The 23,216-nt window shown below is 47.9% G+C and overlaps 1 protein-coding gene across 1 annotated transcript in view; it reads right to left on the bottom strand.

Moving 5' to 3' along the window:
- The window catches only part of PPP1R42 (protein phosphatase 1 regulatory subunit 42), a 541,010-nt gene that overhangs the window by 192,330 nt on the left and 325,464 nt on the right, over positions 1-23,216 (bottom strand). The window lies entirely within an intron of this gene.

Genomic DNA, 23,216 nt, shown 5'->3' with positions numbered 1-23,216 from the left:
AAGGACTCAAGCTGCACCTCACTGATGAGGCCCAACAAAGCAGAAACAGGATAGTTGTGTTCCTGTCTGGAGGAAACCTGACCTGGTAGTTTGCTGGACTGCTCCTTTTCAAGCAGGACCAAATATTGTTTGCATATGGATGCTTCGTGCTTAGAGTAGCATAGAGGGTCAAAAACCAGACAGACTGGATTGGGGCCATTATTGATTAACAGTGTCGAACTTTAATTGAAGCATTCTGTCCATCACTTTTTTTGGTTTTCTAACTTCCTTTCTGAAAATTCATGCTGGTTTAGATACATCTGAAGATAGACTCCTCTTTGAAAGGCTTGGTGTGTCAGTTAGGATTGAAAACACAAGGGAACCCTATGGAGAGCATAATGCACGTTGTGTCCCCTTTTTGACTTGCTTCAGTGGGTTATATTTCTAAATGACCAGATTGCTCCTGCCTCCACCAGACCTTGCTTGCTACACGTGGCTTTCTGATTGTTGCTATATTCAAGCCTTACTAGGGACATCACATGACTTTTAAAGATTAGGTTGTGCATGAAATGTGTAAGATGCTCAGGGGGTTTCTCTGTCTCTCTCTGTCTGCCTAGGAGTGAAAGGTCCTAACCAAACCTCATCTTAACTGTTCATCTGTGTGCAACGTCCATGACACTTTTTCCCATTACAAATGTAAGCTTTCCAGAAAACACGCATTCTCTCAGACAGTGAATGAAGGCCGAATTCAGCATCAGAATTCAGTTTGCCTATTTATTTGCTAGGAGACTGCTTCCAAGCTCTGCTCTAATGGAATGAGCTTCTAACTTTTGACACTAGATAGCACTCTCCTTTGGTGACTGTTCTGCTATCTGGATTAACAGACCCATTTGTGATTGGCTATGTGGGCACCTTACCTGGTCGAAAACACTCTTTAGTGAAAAGGATGGGCTAGAATGTAGTTTTCAGCCATTGTCAGTAGCGGAGAGTTTTGCAAGCATTCCACCCTTCATGTTTGTCTTTCCCTCAAAAACATGACCATACACATGGTCAAACCATGGTCCTCCATAGGTGAGCACAGAGAAAACCTTACTTGAAGAGATCTGTCACTGGGCATAACAAAAGAGCCAATATTGCGTTATTGAATCACTCAGTTTGAGTATGAGAATAGAGTGCACCCCATTATTTTAACTTCCACCAATATGATTGCCACTACTCAACCTGACCATTACTTTGACATAGCCTCTGCATCTAAATTGGCTTGGACCGGAGTTTGGCTAGTTCACCTTCTCAGCTGAAATGGTCAGGTTGCAGTAATGAACATAAATGTAATCATTAGGTTGAAGTAAGAGTCGGTCAAAGTAGTAAGGGTGGGAGGAATTGACATAAAATCAAGAACACAAGAGAGGGGGGAATCCTTATTGATGTACTGGATAAGAGGAAAGGTTCAATATGAAGCGACCAATTATAAAACAATTGTCAGGACAGGTTGTGCAAGAGTAGGATTCAGGTCAATGACGATTTCAGTGTACAGTCATATACATATTTTTGTTCCTTTGGAAGCCAAAGGATCCATACAGTACGTAAAGAACATTTAACTGTGGCAATTGTCTGCGGAAGCGCTACGAACTCCAAGAATAAAAACATTAATGTGGTAGCTGATAAACACAGTCAGCATCATAGTTCGCTCAACATGTAATTTACTCTTACACTATTGAGTAATTTTACTACTTTTGGCCATTCACAAAAGAGGAGTGTGAAGTTACTCAAAAGTGTAGACTTACATGTCTCCACTCCCTGAAGCAAGGGGTGGAGCCACATTTACACGTGAAAATTATTAATGCCAATGGCAGAACTACTCCATTTATAGGATATTGTTCCCCTCTAGACAGATACTACTGTCGCTCTATGCCGATGACATTTTTCTGTTATGTTAAGAACCTGAATGCAAACCTACACTTCCTGTTTGATTTACTTGTTTAATTTGCATGATTTTCTGGGCTACTGATTACTCAGGAAAATACAGAAGTATTCCCACTCACTGCGGCTTCAGGGGGACCTTAGTGAGTTGAACACCCTGTAAGCTTGAGTCCGGACTTGGCCAGAAATTTGGGGATCTTGGTATCGCAGGATAGATTCCATTGAAAGTTGCTTTTTTCACCAATCTTCAGTCACTCCTGACTAGGTTGACATAGGTCAGTAAGAAGCCAATGGTCAAGTGGGAGGTTTGAAAGAGGCCTTCGTGCATGAGGATCTGGGAGTCCCGTACATGCAGTGTTATCTGGAAGCTCCGGCACAATTTGCTGCTTTCTGGTAGACTTCTGAGAAACTTTACCACATCTTGTGATTGAAAGCGACCAGGATTAAATGGGATTTAGCAGATTATTTTACGAATTAAGCAACGAAGGCCGTCCTCCATGATACACAGTACAAGGTGCACCAATGGACAGGAGAAGCACTGACTAACAGAGTGGGCATACAAACATTATTCTCCCCATCTATGGCATTAATATGTAATTCCTTGTTGCAACCCACGCTCGACCCCTAGGTAGGTACTTATTAATAAAGTAGTAGATCGATCAACTGGAGCATCTGTTCCCAGATGGGCAATTCTTGACTCTAGATAGCTACTAGGCAAGAGCGAGCAATAATTATCTTGATATTTGCTTAGGTATGCCGGAGACAGGTGGTAAAAGTGTCATTTCCTTCTTTTCCTCTCGATCCCCCTCAAATGTATCCCACTTACACACGTCATTAGCACGGATTCTGTGGCTGGATGGGTGCTCAAACCATTAAGGACATGTCCTGATGCGATTGAAGTTCCTGACCTACAGTCCAAACATTTTGGGAAAAGGACATTTGGAAAATAATTCCGGAGAAACCCTGGTTATTTAGTTGCTCCTATGTGAAGTTGGTGTCACTAAATTAGATACACACGATTCTGCACTTTAAAATTTTAAATAGATTGTATTACTCTACAGAACTAATGTATAATTTAGAATAATCCATCAGTACAATGTGGGAGATTTTCTGCAGACCCAGCAGGTTTTTTTGATCCGGCTTGGCAATGCTCAGGTATTTTTGAATTTTAGTAAGAGATAAGCAGTCTAAAGATGAACATTCTTGGATTTTGTTTACACTTATGGCTTGTAGTGGGCTTGCTGGGTTATGTGACAAATGTTACCAAGACTATGTGGAGAGTAGCTGCGCTGCTGTTGCAGTGAAGGGTGGCCTTATCCTGGCTGAATGGGCCACCCTTTCTGTCAATTACTAGATGAGGTGCTGCCTTGTGTAATGATTCTGTAGAGTGCTACACCTTGATGCAGCCTATATGATGTAGGCAAAGGACATTTGGGGCCCTCGTCCGGTGTACCCCCAGAGACAGCAACTGGCTAAATGTGAGACTGTCTCTAACCCCAAGAGGAACTGATATTACCAATGCTTGATCAAAGTTACCGGACTGCTGTAAACTGACAAGTATTGCAGAACTGCTATTGTAAAATTGTTATATTGCCTGTTATGTGGTCATGTTATGTGTATTTGTAATGAGAGGTAAAGTGCTAACAAGGGAATCAAGTTTAAAAAGGGAATATTTTCCAACACTTTACTACAATTATCTGTCCCAATGGCTGATAGCATAGAATAAAAAAAACATAATCTTGCATATATTTCATAAAAGAACCAATCTTGAGAAACTTAGAATAACTCCATTGTATTTGATATGAACGCTTTAGAGGTACAAATCATGAAATTCCACAACAACATTAATCTTGCAAATCAAACCAAACTGATGAATTCAGAGATTAATGTATGTAAAGTTCACTCTGATTAATTCCAATTTTCCATGTAGGAAGCTGGCTTTGTGTATACTATACCAAAGTAAGGTATATTGTCCACAGAGTCCAGTGGATACCCAAAGGCTTACAGAGGTTAAAGTAGATAATACTTTGCTCTCTATTTATGGTAGTGTGGGCGAGCAGTAAAGGCTTTATCAGAAGGTAGTGTTAAACATTTATTGTAAAGACTCAGACAAGAGATGATTTCACACACTCAAAGACGGAACTTTGACAAATTGTCTTGCTTAAAAATATTTCTTTGAATTTTATTTTTTAGAACCAAGTCAGACTTGGTGCAGGGAAGTAAAAATAGTACTTTTCTGATAATGCAGTTGAATGAAGATACAGTTAGGTCAAATGTTCAGAAACAGTTGAAATTACTTTGTGATTACTTTTTAGATTACTTTTCAGATTACATTTTCTACTCAGTGTGATATGCCTAGATATCACACTGGGACATTTCCTAAATAAAAGGTAAGTTAGTCAGTTTTTATAAACACAGTTTCTTAAGTTCTCATACAATTTCCAACTCCACACAACTTTTTCTCAGAAAAGCAGTCAATGCAATCCTATGGGAGGAAATGAAGATATCGGTTTAAAGGTAAGTACTTGGTTGTGGGAGTTGGGTTTCTGGGGTTAGAACCAGAGTTCCCCCCAGGGTCAAGGATGCACTCAAAGAACACCCTCAGCGGCACTAGGGCATCCAGATGCAGAGTGCTAAACCCCAATGTTATCTAATGGGGGATATGAGGCCTCCGATTGGTGGCTGGTCACAGGCACGCCACTTGGACTACGATCAGAACAAACACTGCAGGCTCGGGCACGAAAATCTTCTGGAGGCGATCACTGGTTGGAGAGGTAAGTTGGGATGTCGTGGAATGCTAGGACACCGTCGGTTGGACCACCCAAGGCCGTTGGGCGTCGGGTGCTGGGGTGTCTTTTGGCGTCGGATTTTCCTTACTGGCTCCGGGCGCGGTCAGGGGCATTCTCCAAAACAGGGGCTGCAGGTGTCGTCAGGAGACTTGAGGTAGGTCAGCGATCAACAGATCCCAGCGCAGGATTGCTGGGGTGTTGGGCCACTCAAATTCGACCCGTGGGGTGTAGAGTGGTGCAGACTCGCGTCTTTGGCCGGAGCCAGAGCCTGTTGGTGAGCAAATCCGGTGCTCACGGAAGACAAAGTCTTGCTAGGGAAGGCAGGGCAGGTCCTCCAGGTTCTGGGGGGCTGTTGGCTGCATGACACACTGGGATTCCGCTGGAGCAGGTCGAAGTCAGGACAGGCTGGTAGGGCTGGGGCCAGGTCAGCTGGTGTCCTCTTCTTATTCCTTCAGCACGGTTCTTCAGTTCTTCTTCTTTTTCTTTCTTCTTATCTCAGGAAGCAATGTTTGGGGTTGCCCCTAAATGCTAAATTTAGGGACGTTTCAGGTAGGTACAGGTTGGGACCAATGGGTCCCTTCCTTGGGGTGGGTACAACTCCTATTACGCAACCCTCCAGTGGAAGGGGGGCATAAGCCTCATTCTGGTTGGCTGGGTCCCTTCATCTTTAAGATGGCAGGGACTGAGAGCTGTGCTTCGCCTCACCTCCCCGACATGAGGGGTGGGGTTAGCAGAGGTGGGCACACCTCTCCTCCTATCTTGGTTTTCCTGCCGATTCTACTGCCCAAAGATGGGGGCCAGTTATTGGAAGCAGCAAACGGCTGGGTCAGCTCACAAAGTTGGCAAGCTTTTGAAGCTTCCCTTTAGTGGACCCTGCCCATCCTGGGGAAGGAGGCTTGGCACCTCTACCCAGGATGTGTTTTGTTTCAGGACCCTGAGAGCGTGAGGCTCTCGACCCAGGGTACCAGAAACATGTCTGGGGGTAGCAGCTGGTGAGCAGCCCATCAGCCAGGACACTAGAGTCAGGTCGTTATTCAGGGGGGGGGCATCTCTAAGATGCCCTCTGAGTGCATTTTGCATTAAATTCCACACTGGCATCAGTATGGGTTTAATGTGCTGAGATGTTTGATATAAAACTTCCTATTTTTCAGTAAACCCATTATGGTTTTGTGGAGTTCGTAATGACAAACTAAACTCACAGACCATATACTCTTTATGGCTTTACTGTACTTACAATGTCTAGGAATGGACATTGTAGAGGTACAGGGTTCATGCACCTGTACCTTTACCAGTGGCATAGTGCAGCCAGCTAGAGGGGTGGCTGACCTATGCCATTGGAAGTGGGTTGTAGGCATGGCACACAGGGATGTGTGCCATGTCAACTCTTCACTTTGTTCTTCACCAAAACACACATGCATTGTGTGTGTGTCAGGGTACAGCTTTATATGTGGTGCAGCCCTTAGAAGCCTTCCTTGGTCACAGGACCCTTGGTAACCATGGTGCCTTTCACAAGGGACTTACATGTGTCCAGAGAGTTGCCAATTGGGTGTGCAACAGTACAGTTTTGGGGAAATAACATAGGCCCTGTGTACCTGGTTGGCAGACACCCATGACACACTTCGTCAAAAGAGCAAAAAGTGAGGGGCAACCATGCAAAAAGGGTAATTTTCCTACATTCCACAAAAGATAAACAATTCAGCGTCAAGGTCCAGTAGTTACACTTGAAAGGAGAAGAACTTGGCGTCAATGTTCGGTCTCTATCGTACATAGTCCGCAAGACCATCCTCAGGACAACCACAGTATTTTGGAAATGCAACGATGACCCTACTTGAAATATTAGGGACAAATCAAGATAGTCTTTAAAATGAAAGAAAGGAACAAGGGATATCCAAAACTTGAATAAATCATTGGTAAATTCCGAAACGTGGATACAGGTCACTATTCAGCCCATACTTAAGCCTGTGTGCTGCGTACACAATGGTGAAATGCACTCCTTCACAACGAATGAGCTGTTCCCAGTGGAGACAAGAGTGAAAAATGTGCCCAGTTGTTTGAAACCACTGGTCCACCATTCACTGTGCAGGTGGTAATGTGGTCTCCATTCAGTAGTGCTCCCCTGTTACTATAGTTAATACATCACAGCCGATTTAGATATAAGGAAGGATCCTTAAATACAGATTCAGGCATCATTTTGACATAATGGGCACAATCCTTTTACCCCGCAGTGTGAGACCATAAGCTCACCTTGACCGCCGGTGGATCCATGAAGCAAAACATTTGCTTAAAAAATGTATGTGTCTCACGTTCAATTCTGGGTTTTATGTGCTATGTGTCAGAAGGTACACTAATTATATTAGAAGGGCTCAACAATATTTTTTGCATGTATTCATTCACTATTTATGACACTAATAGGTGGAGTTGTGAATGTATATAAACAGCACGTATTTGGAGTACTTTAACATTTACGTGTTGGCTGAAGTATGTTCTCTGCCAAACCTTTGGCAGACTAACCCTCTCATGATAATACATTGCAGATTACAACACAGTGAATACCAAGTAGGTAGAATCATCTTCTTATATATAGCTTGCAGAGTATTTGAGCACGATTGGCTCCAACAACACGACAGGAGTGGTATCAAGGAGGCAGATCCTTGGTACTGAGGAAAAGCCAAGGGAATTGCTTGAAACATGGCAACTCTTAGCATGCAGATACATAGTTATCTACCCTGCCCTCTCCCTGTTTTTAATCATGCTGACTAGAGGACAGAATAAATCTTAGTTTACATACTAGTCAGGTGTTGTTAAGGTTTTCTTTCCACATTAAATCAATCCCCCACACCTATTATCATCATTCTTAACCATAGTAATACATCTATAAGTGATCCCACGTAATTCCTAGGTTGCAGCACACCTCGTTCCACAGCAGAATGGGATCGACCCGATGATGAAGCATGCCACCAAGGGGCAACTCTGGTGGGTTAGGATTATATAAGAAAGCAAGTGTGTTTTCTTCACCCTATAATTTGGTTACTTATCGGTAAGAGGGCGAGCCTCTCTGTCCTTCTATCTCCCCCTCATTTTTGATAGCAATATTATCTTGGACAAGCCTTCTCCATCCCTAACAAACTGAATGGTCTGGCAAATTATTGGAGACTGTAGTAGCCATTTCATATGTGTGTATATATGTTACTAAAAGGATTGAATCATTTATACTCTGTAACGTCAAACTGCAGAGGCATTACCTTCTCCCAATGGCATCAAATAGTTTTGATTACCAATCCAGTGGTAAATTAGGGAAGATATTAGTTTTAAGTTTTCCCAATGAAGTCTGAACCACCAAACTTTTAGGTTAAGTGGGTCATCAAAAAGTTTAGATCTGAAGGAGTCAGTCTGTGTTAGAGAGCTATCTGTCTCTACACTGCCACATAGAAATGAAGCTTTTCTAAGGCTGCCATAATAGGGTCCTAAGGGCCCTCAATGAATTGCAGCAGTGGTTCTGTCATTGACCCTGAGTTAAAAAAAATCTTGTAAGGAGAATCTGCTTAACTTCACTCATGGGAGTAAGTGAACCTGAGCACTGTGGAACATGGTGATACTTTTTTGAGCTATGTACTCTTTTAAACCTTGTCCAGGCCTCCACTCTCAGGGGCGCCTCTGGGCTCTTTCAACACAGGCCTGCAGATACAGGATACTAATCGGTGAAGCATTTTTTTTTATAACAAACTTTATTGAGCGTCACAAAATAAATTCAATGTGTCATAGCAGGTATAATACAGCATTTTCTTTTTCCAATCGTAAACAAATATTACCTTTGTACAGATGACATGGTCTGCCTGCATATGCCAGGGAAACATAAGACAATCTTTATGACTATGAAATAATAAGTGTATGCATACAAGATGCAATAGTATATTGCAGAGTAATTGTACAGTGTAGTTCTAAACAACCCCAATAACGTAGAACCCACCACCCTCCCTCCTGGCCTGCTGTTTCTTGTAAAGCATTCAACCTGGTGTATTTGTGTACATACCATTTTCTACAGTGTATTGCTGGTGTATATAGACCTTTAATAAACCTGCGGATCATGTACTACATATAACTGGTTATATTACAGGGTAGGCATGACTAGTGTAGGGAGAAGATCCAACATTCTAAAACCTTCCAGCATTAGATCCCATTCTATAGAAATGGGATGTTTTCGTAATCTGCGAATAATCGGTGAAGCATGACTGAAAATACACTGAGGCATTTGAGAGCCATGAGCGACTGGAGTTAGAGAGTTTGGGCCAACAAGTGTTGGAAACACTTCTTTGTGACCACGGCAAGGCAGTAAGATGACACCTGGTGAAGAAGGCACTGGAGGCACCACTGATGTCAGAGGTGTCTGCTGTGTTGGTTCTCACACAGACAAGTTTCCACTGCCTTGCAGAGGATGCCTCTTTCGTATACTTCAGGAGAGCAAAACCGGGCCAGCATGAACATATGCAAGCTAGTGATGCACCGAGGTGTAAAGCGGAATGTGTAGGGCACAGGCCCTTGAGAAGAACAGAGTAGAACATTAGATTGCATGGGAAATCCAGTTGCCACATGACAGAAGAGAGATTTTTCAAGGGCAGATGTTCCAGGATAGTGAATGATTCAAGCTGGCATTCAGACATCGGAAAAGAGAAGCAAACCTTTTATTGTGAGAGGGAGGAGGCACGATGGAAGGTGAGCAGAATATTACGCACATGGGACTACGCTAGAAGCCAGAAAGAAATGATTGTGATCCTACATGTTATCTACAAAAAAAGAGAAGACGAGCTAGCAATGCCCATGTATACTGCCTACCTAGCTTAATCAATAAAATACAAAGGTATCATGAAACAGATTATCTACCACTAAATGGAGTACTGATACCTAGCATATATTGGTGTTCTTTTTTAAGACCGAGTTCCACTGTTAATGGCATGGTGCATCATCGGGTCTCATCCTGGTACCCTAGAAATCAGGATGGACTCAGCCTCATTGGAGGTAGTACTTTGATAGTTCTTTTCGGGGTGATTTTTGAGATACAAGTATCCCTTTATTTTAAGGGAGGTTCATGGTAAGGATAAAAATACAAGAAATGTATGGATGCTCACGGATATGATCCTCCTGGCATCTTCTTTGTCCAGATCTTAGACTTGAATCTTCACAAAGTGGAAAAGGTAATAAAAAAGGCCTGCGACCGTGCAATTCCTTTTAGAGAGATTGGTAGTAACTATGGGAGGAAAAAAAGCACCAACCGGAGGGTGGCACTAGAAGAAGGAAGAAGACAGTTTGGGAGTATAAGGAGTTTAAGGATTGGTCACAAACACCACGTACTCGCGTAAAAGTAGGAAGGAAGTGTTTTTAAAATCAACAGGGAGGCGTCTCAGAAAAATTAGCTATTGAGGTCATGTCGTCCTTAGCAAACCACTGGTCTCAGAATGGCTCAGGTATGGTGGCTCTCCACTAGAGCCACGCGTCTATCGACAGCATTGGTAGGTGGTGCTTCATACTCAGACCTTTAAATCCCATAATTGGGCAGGGCATTTTCTGTTAAAGGGACCCTTCAGGTGGAGGGTTGGGGAGTGTTTCTATTCTCAGAGTACAGTGGCTAGACCAAGAGAAGAGAACTACAGATATTCTGTGAAGAAGTTGTGAATCTGGAGGTTAAAGATGTTATCTGGAACACTGAAAGACACAAGGTGAGTCAAGGTGAGAAAACGTAAATGTTTTGCAATGCAAATAATGTGCAAAACATCTTGGGCAGGTTAAAGACATTGCCCATCCAAATGAGCTCGGTGTAACCACAGAGCGTTAGTTGAATGGGATAGGTGCTATTTTGCCATGCTCAATTCTCCTCCTCTGTTATAAACAAGTGTGACCTGGGTCTGGATGGGAGAACTTTATTTTAGGTTCTCACTGATTGTCTTTAACCTCAAAGTGTGTTTTACCCACCCCACTTCCTGTGCGCTCCCACCTTTTCCCCTTTTTGTTCTCTCCTCCAGCCTCTATCCTATGCAACCTTAACCCTTCTTTTACCCCTTATAGAGGCAAGCATGTGGGAAACTGTTACTCAATTGTTCTCTATATTTTCAAATGCTGATGGAGCTCATGTTACCTGCAGTAAAAGGTAGCCGGGAGGATTGAGATGTTTAATTATGATAAATTTACCTTTTAGTTCAATGTCTATTTTGTGCCTATTCTGCTTTTGTGCTACATTAATAAACATAAATGCAAACCTAAGAACCTCCATAACCTTTTTAACTACTGATGTGAATGAAGACGTATCTTTATTTGGTAGTCAATCTGGATTTGGTAAATGCCCTTGGTCTAGTTCATGTATACTTTTGTATGACTCCTGATCAGGGGCCACATGTGGTAAGAGGTTGCTACTCAGGCTGCCATATTCTTCTTTTCTCGCATTATAACCTGCATGAAACTACAGGGTTACTGAATCAGCAGCCGAATTAGGTCTCAAAACATAAAAGATTCTGCAACTCTCATTTTTTTGCTATCTGTAGTGTCAAGTAGATTATGGGTGTCGCTGCTAACTGGTGATATGGGTCATTGTATCTGATGCGGTGGGTGGCGTAGCTGGTGTCATTGTCGATATCTGCAGCATCACAGTTCCACGGTCAGCCATCTCTGCATCTTTTATATTTCCTACTTACATAGGGCTGCTAGCCTTTTTGCCGGGAGGGAGGGAGGGAGGAAGGAAGGAAACTAATTTGCTCATAGAAGAAAGGAAGATAGCAGGAAAGAAAGAAGGAAGGCAGGAAAGAAAGAAGGAAGGCAGGAAAGAAGAAAGGAAGCCAGGAAAAAATGAAGGCAGGAAAGAAAGAAAAAAGGAAAGAATGAAAAAGAAGGTAAGAGGAAGAAGGCAAGAAAAATGAAACAAGGAAAGCAGTGAAGAAAGCAAGAAAAAAGGAATGAATGAAAGAGAAGGTAAGAGGAAAAAGGTAGGAAAGAAAGAAGGCAGTAAAGAACGAAATAAAGAAACAAAGAAAGACAGGGTTACAAAGATAGACAGAGCACACTGACTAGCGTATATTCAGAGGCCGTGTGTGCTGAAATAGCAGCAATTAGATAAAAAAAGGCCACTACTAAGGAATTTACAACAGCGTTATCAGCAGATGGGATCAGATCAAGCTGTAATGGGCCATGTGGTCATTTGAAAAGTATCCAGCTATCACATTAGGAGATAAACACAAAGAGAACACTAAAGTAATTATAACCTAAACAAGCATTTACAATGCAATGGTTTTGCCTTTGTTAAAGTTAGAGCTATTGGCATTGCTCTTGACACTCTGAAGCTCCACTCTGAAGCTCCACTCTGCACTCTGAAGCTCCACTCTGCACTCTGAAGCTCCACTCTGCACTCTGAAGCTCCACTCTGCACTCTGAAGCTGCACTCTGAAGCTCCACTCTGCACTCTGAAGCTGCACTCTGAAGCTCCACTCTGAAGCTCCACTCTGAAGCTCCACTCTGAAGCTCCACTCTGAAGCTCCACTCTGAAGCTCCACTCTGAAGCTCCACTCTGAAGCTCCACTCTGCACTCTGAAGCTCCACTCTGCACTCTGAAGCTCCACTCTGCACTCTGAAGCTCCACTCTGCACTCTGAAGCTCCACTCTGCACTCTGAAGCTGCACTCTGAAGCTCCACTCTGCACTCTGAAGCTGCACTCTGAAGCTGCACTCTGAAGCTGCACTCTGAAGCTCCACTCTGAAGCTCCACTCTGAAGCTCCACTCTGAAGCTCCACTCTGAAGCTCCACTCTGATGCTCCACTCTGATGCTCCACTCTGAAGCTCCACTCTGAAGCTCCACTCTGAAGCTCCACTCTGAAGCTCCACTCTGAAGCTCCACTCTGAAGCTCCACTCTGAAGCTCCACTCTGCACTCTGAAGCTCCACTCTGCACTCTGAAGCTCCACTCTGAAGCTCCACTCTGCACTCTGAAGCTCCACTCTGCACTCTGAAGCTCCACTCTGCACTCTGAAGCTCCACTCTGAAGCTCCACTCTGCACTCTGAAGCTCCACTCTGAATCTGCACTCTGAAGCTCCACTCTGCACTCTGAAGCTCCACTCTGAATCTGCACTCTGAAGCTCCACTCTGCACTCTGAAGCTCCACTCTGAATCTGCACTCTGATGCTCCACTCTGAATCTGCACTCTGAAGCTCCACTCTGCACTCTGAATCTGCACTCTGCAGCTCCACTCTGAATCTGCAGCTCCACTCTGCACTCTGAAGCTCCACTCTGAATCTCCACTCTGAATCTCCACTCTGAAGCTCCACTCTGAAGCTCCACTCTGAAGCTCCACTCTGAAGCTCCACTCTGAAGCTCCACTCTGAAGCTCCACTCTGCACTCTGAAGCTCCACTCTGCACTCTGAAGCTCCACTCTGCACTCTGAATCTGCACTCTGAATCTGCACTCTGAAGCTCCACTCTGAAGCTCCACTCTGAAGCTCCACTCTGAAGCTCCACTCTGAAGCTCCACTCTGAAGCTCCACTCTGAAGCTCCACTCTGAAGCTCCACTCTGAAGCTCCACTCTGCACTCTGAAGCTCCACTCTGAAGCTCCACTCTGCACTCTGAAGCTCCACTCTGAAGCTCCACTCTGCACTCTGAAGCTCCACTCTGAAGCTCCACTCTGCACTCTGAAGCTCCACTCTGAAGCTCCACTCTGCACTCTGAAGCTCCACTCTGAATCTGCACTCTGAAGCTCCACTCTGCACTCTGAAGCTCCACTCTGAATCTGCACTCTGAAGCTCCACTCTGCACTCTGAAGCTCCACTCTGAAGCTCCACTCTGAAGCTCCACTCTGAAGCTCCACTCTGAAGCTCCAAGGCTCCACTCTGAAGCTCCACTCTGAAGCTCCACTCTGAAGCTCCACTCTGCACTCTGAAGCTCCACTCTGAAGCTCCACTCTGCACTCTGAAGCTCCACTCTGAATCTGCACTCTGAAGCTCCACTCTGCACTCTGAAGCTCCACTCTGAATCTGCACTCTGAAGCTCCACTCTGCACTCTGAAGCTCCACTCTGAAGCTCCACTCTGAAGCTCCACTCTGCACTCTGAAGCTCCACTCTGAAGCTCCACTCTGCACTCTGAAGCTCCACTCTGAAGCTCCACTCTGCACTCTGAAGCTCCACTCTGAAGCTCCACTCTGCACTCTGAAGCTCCACTCTGAAGCTCCACTCTGCACTCTGAAGCTCCACTCTGAAGCTCCACTCTGAAGCTCCACTCTGAAGCTCCACTCTGAAGCTCCACTCTGAAGCTCCACTCTGAAGCTCCACTCTGCACTCTGAAGCTCCACTCTGAAGCTCCACTCTGCACTCTGAAGCTCCACTCTGAAGCTCCACTCTGCACTCTGAAGCTCCACTCTGCACTCTGAAGCTCCACTCTGAAGCTCCACTCTGCACTCTGAAGCTCCACTCTGAATCTGCACTCTGAAGCTCCACTCTGCACTCTGAAGCTCCACTCTGAATCTCCACTCTGAAGCTCCACTCTGAAGCTCCACTCTGAATCTGCACTCTGAAGCTCCACTCTGAAGCTCCACTCTGAAGCTCCACTCTGAAGCTCCACTCTGAAGCTCCACTCTGAAGCTCCACTCTGAAGCTCCACTCTGAAGCTCCACTCTGCACTCTGAAGCTCCACTCTGAAGGTCCACTCTGAAGCTCCACTCTGAAGCTCCACTCTGAAGCTCCACTCTGAAGCTCCACTCTGAAGCTCCACTCTGAAGCTCCACTCTGAAGCTCCACTCTGAAGCTCCACTCTGAAGCTCCACTCTGAATCTGCACTCTGAAGCTCCACTCTGCACTCTGAAGCTCCACTCTGCACTCTGAAGCTCCACTCTGAAGCTCCACTCTGCACTCTGAAGCTCCACTCTGCACTCTGAAGCTCCACTCTGCACTCTGAAGCTCCACTCTGAAGCTCCACTCTGAAGCTCCACTCTGAAGCTCCACTCTGAAGCTCCACTCTGAAGCTCCACTCTGAAGCTCCACTCTGCACTCTGAAGCTCCACTCTGAAGCTCCACTCTGAAGCTCCACTCTGAAGCTCCACTCTGAAGCTCCACTCTGAAGCTCCACTCTGAAGCTCCACTCTGCACTCTGAAGCTCCACTCTGAAGCTCCACTCTGCACTCTGAAGCTCCACTCTGAAGCTCCACTCTGCACTCTGAAGCTCCACTCTGAAGCTCCACTCTGAAGCTCCACTCTGAATCTGCACTCTGAAGCTCCACTCTGCACTCTGAAGCTCCACTCTGAATCTGCACTCTGAAGCTCCACTCTGCACTCTGAAGCTCCACTCTGCACTCTGAAGCTCCACTCTGAAGCTCCACTCTGAAGCTCCACTCTGAAGCTCCACTCTCCACTCTGAAGCTCCACTCTGAAGCTCCACTCTGAAGCTCCACTCTGAAGCTCCACTCTGAAGCTCCACTCTGAAGCTCCACTCTGAAGCTCCACTCTGAAGCTCCACTCTGAAGCTCCACTCTGAAGCTCCACTCTGAAGCTCCACTCTGAAGCTCCACTCTGAAGCTCCACTCTGCACTCTGAAGCTCCACTCTGAAGCTCCACTCTGCACTCTGAAGCTCCACTCTGCACTCTGAAGCTCCACTCTGAAGCTCCACTCTGAAGCTCCACTCTGAAGCTCCACTCTGAAGCTCCACTCTGAAGCTCCACTCTGAAGCTCCACTCTGAAGCTCCACTCTGAAGCTCCACTCTGAAGCTCCACTCTGAAGCTCCACTCTGAATCTGCACTCTGAAGCTCCACTCTGAATCTGCACTCTGAAGCTCCACTCTGAATCTGCACTCTGAAGCTCCACTCTGAATCTGCACTCTGAAGCTCCACTCTGAATCTGCACTCTGAAGCTCCACTCTGCACTCTGAAGCTCCACTCTGAATCTGCACTCTGAAGCTCCACTCTGAAGCTCCACTCTGAAGCTCCACTCTGAAGCTCCACTCTGAAGCTCCACTCTGAAGCTCCACTCTGCACTCTGAATCTGCACTCTGAAGCTCCACTCTGCACTCTGAAGCTCCACTCTGCACTCTGAAGCTCCACTCTGAATCTGCACTCTGAAGCTCCACTCTGCACTCTGGAAGCTCCACTCTGCACTCTGAAGCTCCACTCTGAATCTGCACTCTGAAGCTCCACTCTGCACTCTGAAGCTCCACTCTGCACTCTGATGCTCCACTCTGAAGCTCCACTCTGAAGCTCCACTCTGAAGCTCCACTCTGAAGCTCCACTCTGAAGCTCCACTCTGAAGCTCCACTCTGAAGCTCCACTCTGAAGCTCCACTCTGAAGCTCCACTCTGATGCTCCACTCTGATGCTCCACTCTGAAGCTCCACTCTGAAGCTCCACTCTGAAGCTCCACTCTGAAGCTCCACTCTGAAGCTCCACTCTGAAGCTCCACTCTGCACTCTGAAGCTCCACTCTGCACTCTGAAGCTCCACTCTGCACTCTGAAGCTCCACTCTGAAGCTCCACTCTGCACTCTGAAGCTCCACTCTGCACTCTGAAGCTCCACTCTGAAGCTCCACTCTGCACTCTGAAGCTCCACTCTGAATCTGCACTCTGAAGCTCCACTCTGCACTCTGAAGCTCCACTCTGAATCTGCACTCTGAAGCTCCACTCTGCACTCTGAAGCTCCACTCTGAATCTGCACTCTGATGCTCCACTCTGAATCTGCACTCTGAAGCTCCACTCTGCACTCTGAATCTGCACTCTGCAGCTCCACTCTGAATCTGCAGCTCCACTCTGCACTCTGAAGCTCCACTCTGAATCTCCACTCTGAAGCTCCACTCTGAAGCTCCACTCTGAAGCTCCACTCTGAAGCTCCACTCTGAAGCTCCACTCTGAAGCTCCACTCTGAAGCTCCACTCTGCACTCTGAAGCTCCAATCTGCACTCTGAAGCTCCACTCTGAAGCTCCACTCTGAAGCTCCACTCTGAAGCTCCACTCTGAAGCTCCACTCTGAAGCTCCACTCTGAAGCTCCACTCTGCACTCTGAAGCTCCACTCTGAAGCTCCACTCTGCACTCTGAAGCTCCACTCTGAAGCTCCACTCTGCACTCTGAAGCTCCACTCTGCACTCTGAAGCTCCACTCTGAATCTGCACTCTGAAGCTCCACTCTGCACTCTGAAGCTCCACTCTGAAGCTGCACTCTGAAGCTCCACTCTGAAGCTCCACTCTGAAGCTCCACTCTGAAGCTCCACTCTGAAGCTCCACTCTGAAGCTCCACTCTGAAGCTCCACTCTGCACTCTGAAGCTCCACTCTGAAGCTCCACTCTGCACTCTGAAGCTCCACTCTGAATCTGCACTCTGAAGCTCCACTCTGCACTCTGAAGCTCCACTCTGAAGCTCCACTCTGAAGCTCCACTCTGCACTCTGAAGCTCCACTCTGAAGCTCCACTCTGCACTCTGAAGCTCCACTCTGAAGCTCCACTCTGAAGCTCCACTCTGAAGCTCCACTCTGAAGCTCCACTCTGAAGCTCCACTCTGAAGCTCCACTCTGAAGCTCCACTCTGAAGCTCCACTCTGCACTCTGAAGCTCCACTCTGAAGCTCCACTCTGCACTCTGAAGCTCCACTCTGAAGCTCCACTCTGCACTCTGAAGCTCCACTCTGCACTCTGAAGCTCCACTCTGAAGCTCCACTCTGCACTCTGAAGCTCCACTCTGAATCTGCACTCTGAAGCTCCACTCTGCACTCTGAAGCTCCACTCTGAATCTGCACTCTGAAGCTCCACTCTGAAGCTCCACTCTGAATCTGCACTCTGAAGCTCCACTCTGAAGCTCCACTCTGAAGCTCCACTCTGAAGCTCCACTCTGAAGCTCCACTCTGAAGCTCCACTCTGAAGCTCCACTCTGAAGCTCCACTCTGAAGCTCCACTCTGAAGCTCCACTCTGCACTCTGAAGCTCCACTCTGAAGCTCCACTCTGAAGCTCCACTCTGAAGCTCCACTCTGAAGCTCCACTCTGAAGCTCCACTCTGCACTCTGAAGCTCCACTCTGAATCTGCACTCTGAAGCTCCACTCTGCACTCTGAAGCTCCACTCTGCACTCTGAAGCTCCACTCTGAAGCTCCACTCTGCACTCTGAAGCTCCACTCTGCACTCTGAAGCTCCACTCTGCACTCTGAAGCTCCACTCTGAAGCTCCACTCTGAAGCTCCACTCTGAAGCTCCACTCTGAAGCTCCACTCTGCACTCTGAAGCTCCACTCTGCACTCTGAAGCTCCACTCTGAAGCTCCACTCTGAAGCTCCACTCTGAAGCTCCACTCTGAAGCTCCACTCTGAAGCTCCACTCTGAAGCTCCACTCTGAAGCTCCACTCTGAAGCTCCACTCTGCACTCTGAAGCTCCACTCTGAAGCTCCACTCTGCACTCTGAAGCTCCACTCTGAAGCTCCACTCTGCACTCTGAAGCTCCACTCTGAATCTGCACTCTGAAGCTCCACTCTGCACTCTGAAGCTCCACTCTGAATCTGCACTCTGAAGCTCCACTCTGCACTCTGAAGCTCCACTCTGCACTCTGAAGCTCCACTCTGAAGCTCCACTCTGAAGCTCCACTCTGAAGCTCCACTCTGAAGCTCCACTCTGAAGCTCCACTCTGAAGCTCCACTCTGAAGCTCCACTCTCCACTCTGAAGCTCCACTCTGAAGCTCCACTCTGAAGCTCCACTCTGAAGCTCCACTCTGAAGCTCCACTCTGAAGCTCCACTCTGCACTCTGAAGCTCCACTCTGAAGCTCCACTCTGAAGCTCCACTCTGCACTCTGAAGCTCCACTCTGAAGCTCCACTCTGAAGCTCCACTCTGAAGCTCCACTCTGAAGCTCCACTCTGAAGCTCCACTCTGAAGCTCCACTCTGCACTCTGAAGCTCCACTCTGCACTCTGAAGCTCCACTCTGAAGCTCCACTCTGCACTCTGAAGCTCCACTCTGCACTCTGAAGCTCCACTCTGCACTCTGAAGCTCCACTCTGAAGCTCCACTCTGAAGCTCCACTCTGAAGCTCCACTCTGAAGCTCCACTCTGAAGCTCCACTCTGAAGCTCCACTCTGAAGCTCCACTCTGAATCTGCACTCTGAAGCTCCACTCTGAATCTGCACTCTGAAGCTCCACTCTGAATCTGCACTCTGAAGCTCCACTCTGAATCTGCACTCTGAAGCTCCACTCTGAATCTGCACTCTGAAGCTCCACTCTGCACTCTGAAGCTCCACTCTGAATCTGCACTCTGAAGCTCCACTCTGAAGCTCCACTCTGAAGCTCCACTCTGAAGCTCCACTCTGAAGCTCCACTCTGAAGCTCCACTCTGCACTCTGAATCTGCACTCTGAAGCTCCACTCTGCACTCTGAAGCTCCACTCTGCACTCTGAAGCTCCACTCTGAATCTGCACTCTGAAGCTCCACTCTGCACTCTGAAGCTCCACTCTGCACTCTGAAGCTCCACTCTGAATCTGCACTCTGAAGCTCCACTCTGCACTCTGAAGCTCCACTCTGCACTCTGATGCTCCACTCTGAAGCTCCACTCTGAAGCTCCACTCTGAAGCTCCACTCTGAAGCTCCACTCTGATGCTCCACTCTGATGCTCCACTCTGAAGCTCCACTCTGAAGCTCCACTCTGAAGCTCCACTCTGAAGCTCCACTCTGAAGCTCCACTCTGAAGCTCCACTCTGAAGCTCCACTCTGCACTCTGAAGCTCCACTCTGCACTCTGAAGCTCTACTCTGCACTCTGAAGCTCCACTCTGAAGCTCCACTCTGCACTCTGAAGCTCCACTCTGCACTCTGAAGCTCCACTCTGAAGCTCCACTCTGCACTCTGAAGCTCCACTCTGAATCTGCACTCTGAAGCTCCACTCTGCACTCTGAAGCTCCACTCTGAATCTGCACTCTGAAGCTCCACTCTGCACTCTGAAGCTCCACTCTGAATCTGCACTCTGATGCTCCACTCTGAATCTGCACTCTGAAGCTCCACTCTGCACTCTGAATCTGCACTCTGCAGCTCCACTCTGAATCTGCAGCTCCACTCTGCACTCTGAAGCTCCACTCTGAATCTCCACTCTGAAGCTCCACTCTGAAGCTCCACTCTGAAGCTCCACTCTGAAGCTCCACTCTGAAGCTCCACTCTGAAGCTCCACTCTGAAGCTCCACTCTGCACTCTGAAGCTCCACTCTGCACTCTGAAGCTCCAATCTGCACTCTGAAGCTCCACTCTGAAGCTCCACTCTGAAGCTCCACTCTGAAGCTCCACTCTGAAGCTCCACTCTGAAGCTCCACTCTGAAGCTCCACTCTGAAGCTCCACTCTGCACTCTGAAGCTCCACTCTGAAGCTCCACTCTGCACTCTGAAGCTCCACTCTGAAGCTCCACTCTGCACTCTGAAGCTCCACTCTGAATCTGCACTCTGAAGCTCCACTCTGCACTCTGAAGCTCCACTCTGAAGCTGCACTCTGAAGCTCCACTCTGAAGCTCCACTCTGAAGCTCCACTCTGAAGCTCCACTCTGAAGCTCCACTCTGAAGCTCCACTCTGAAGCTCCACTCTGAAGCTCCACTCTGAAGCTCCACTCTGCACTCTGAAGCTCCACTCTGAAGCTCCACTCTGCACTCTGAAGCTCCACTCTGAATCTGCACTCTGAAGCTCCACTCTGCACTCTGAAGCTCCACTCTGAAGCTCCACTCTGAAGCTCCACTCTGCACTCTGAAGCTCCACTCTGAAGCTCCACTCTGCACTCTGAAGCTCCACTCTGAAGCTCCACTCTGCACTCTGAAGCTCCACTCTGAAGCTCCACTCTGCACTCTGAAGCTCCACTCTGCACTCTGAAGCTCCACTCTGAAGCTCCACTCTGCACTCTGAAGCTCCACTCTGAATCTGCACTCTGAAGCTCCACTCTGCACTCTGCAGCTCCACTCTGAAGCTCCACTCTGAAGCTCCACTCTGAAGCTCCACTCTGAAGCTCCACTCTGAAGCTCCACTCTGCACTCTGAAGCTCCACTCTGAAGCTCCACTCTGAAGCTCCACTCTGAAGCTCCACTCTGCACTCTGAAGCTCCACTCTGAAGCTCCACTCTGCACTCTGAAGCTCCACTCTGAAGCTCCACTCTGCACTCTGAAGCTCCACTCTGCACTCTGAAGCTCCACTCTGAAGCTCCACTCTGCACTCTGAAGCTCCACTCTGAATCTGCACTCTGAAGCTCCACTCTGCACTCTGAAGCTCCACTCTGAATCTGCACTCTGAAGCTCCACTCTGAAGCTCCACTCTGAATCTGCACTCTGAAGCTCCACTCTGAAGCTCCACTCTGAAGCTCCACTCTGAAGCTCCACTCTGAAGCTCCACTCTGAAGCTCAACTCTGAAGCTCCACTCTGCACTCTGAAGCTCCACTCTGAAGCTCCACTCTGAAGCTCCACTCTGAAGCTCCACTCTGAAGCTCCACTCTGAAGCTCCACTCTGAAGCTCCACTCTGAAGCTCCACTCTGCACTCTGAAGCTCCACTCTGAATCTGCACTCTGAAGCTCCACTCTGCACTCTGAAGCTCCACTCTGCACTCTGAAGCTCCACTCTGAAGCTCCACTCTGCACTCTGAAGCTCCACTCTGCACTCTGAAGCTCCACTCTGAAGCTCCACTCTGAAGCTCCACTCTGAAGCTCCACTCTGCACTCTGAAGCTCCACTCTGGACTCTGAAGCTCCACTCTGAAGCTCCACTCTGAAGCTCCACTCTGAAGCTCCACTCTGAAGCTCCACTCTGAAGCTCCACTCTGAAGCTCCACTCTGAAGCTCCACTCTGAAGCTCCACTCTGCACTCTGAAGCTCCACTCTGAAGCTCCACTCTGCACTCTGAAGCTCCACTCTGAAGCTCCACTCTGCACTCTGAAGCTCCACTCTGAATCTGCACTCTGAAGCTCCACTCTGCACTCTGAAGCTCCACTCTGAATCTGCACTCTGAAGCTCCACTCTGCACTCTGAAGCTCCACTCTGCACTCTGAAGCTCCACTCTGAAGCTCCACTCTGAAGCTCCACTCTGAAGCTCCACTCTGAAGCTCCACTCTGAAGCTCCACTCTGAAGCTCCACTCTCCACTCTGAAGCTCCACTCTGAAGCTCCACTCTGAAGCTCCACTCTGAAGCTCCACTCTGAAGCTCCACTCTGAAGCTCCACTCTGAAGCTCCACTCTGAAGCTCCACTCTGCACTCTGAAGCTCCACTCTGAAGCTCCACTCTGCACTCTGAAGCTCCACTCTGAATCTGCACTCTGAAGCTCCACTCTGCACTCTGAAGCTCCACTCTGAATCTCCACTCTGAAGCTCCACTCTGAAGCTCCACTCTGAATCTGCACTCTGAAGCTCCACTCTGAAGCTCCACTCTGAAGCTCCACTCTGAAGCTCCACTCTGAAGCTCCACTCTGAAGCTCCACTCTGAAGCTCCACTCTGAAGCTCCACTCTGAAGCTCCACTCTGAAGCTCCACTCTGCACTCTGAAGCTCCACTCTGAATCTGCACTCTGAAGCTCCACTCTGCACTCTGAAGCTCCACTCTGCACTCTGAAGCTCCACTCTGAAGCTCCACTCTGCACTCTGAAGCTCCACTCTGCACTCTGAAGCTCCACTCTGCACTCTGAAGCTCCACTCTGAAGCTCCACTCTGAAGCTCCACTCTGAAGCTCCACTCTGAAGCTCCACTCTGCACTCTGAAGCTCCACTCTGCACTCTGAAGCTCCACTCTGAAGCTCCACTCTGAAGCTCCACTCTGAAGCTCCACTCTGAAGCTCCACTCTGAAGCTCCACTCTGAAGCTCCACTCTGAAGCTCCACTCTGAAGCTCCACTCTGCACTCTGAAGCTCCACTCTGAAGCTCCACTCTGCACTCTGAAGCTCCACTCTGAAGCTCCACTCTGAAGCTCCACTCTGAATCTGCACTCTGAAGCTCCACTCTGCACTCTGAAGCTCCACTCTGAATCTGCACTCTGAAGCTCCACTCTGCACTCTGAAGCTCCACTCTGCACTCTGAAGCTCCACTCTGAAGCTCCACTCTGAAGCTCCACTCTGAAGCTCCACTCTGAAGCTCCACTCTGAAGCTCCACTCTGAAGCTCCACTCTCCACTCTGAAGCTCCACTCTGAAGCTCCACTCTGAAGCTCCACTCTGAAGCTCCACTCTGAAGCTCCACTCTGAAGCTCCACTCTGCACTCTGAAGCTCCACTCTGAAGCTCCACTCTGAAGCTCCACTCTGAAGCTCCACTCTGAAGCTCCACTCTGAAGCTCCACTCTGAAGCTCCACTCTGAAGCTCCACTCTGCACTCTGAAGCTCCACTCTGCACTCTGAAGCTCCACTCTGAAGCTCCACTCTGCACTCTGAAGCTCCACTCTGCACTCTGAAGCTCCACTCTGAAGCTCCACTCTGAAGCTCCACTCTGAAGCTCCACTCTGAAGCTCCACTCTGAAGCTCCACTCTGAAGCTCCACTCTGAAGCTCCACTCTGAAGCTCCACTCTGAAGCTCCACTCTGAATCTGCACTCTGAAGCTCCACTCTGAATCTGCACTCT

Source organism: Lissotriton helveticus, chromosome 4_1, assembly GCF_964261635.1.
Source record: "Lissotriton helveticus chromosome 4_1, aLisHel1.1, whole genome shotgun sequence".
Taxonomy (NCBI): Eukaryota; Metazoa; Chordata; class Amphibia; order Caudata; family Salamandridae; genus Lissotriton; species Lissotriton helveticus.
Note: the sequence above shows the minus strand (reverse complement) of the source record. Positions and strands in the feature narration are given on the sequence as shown.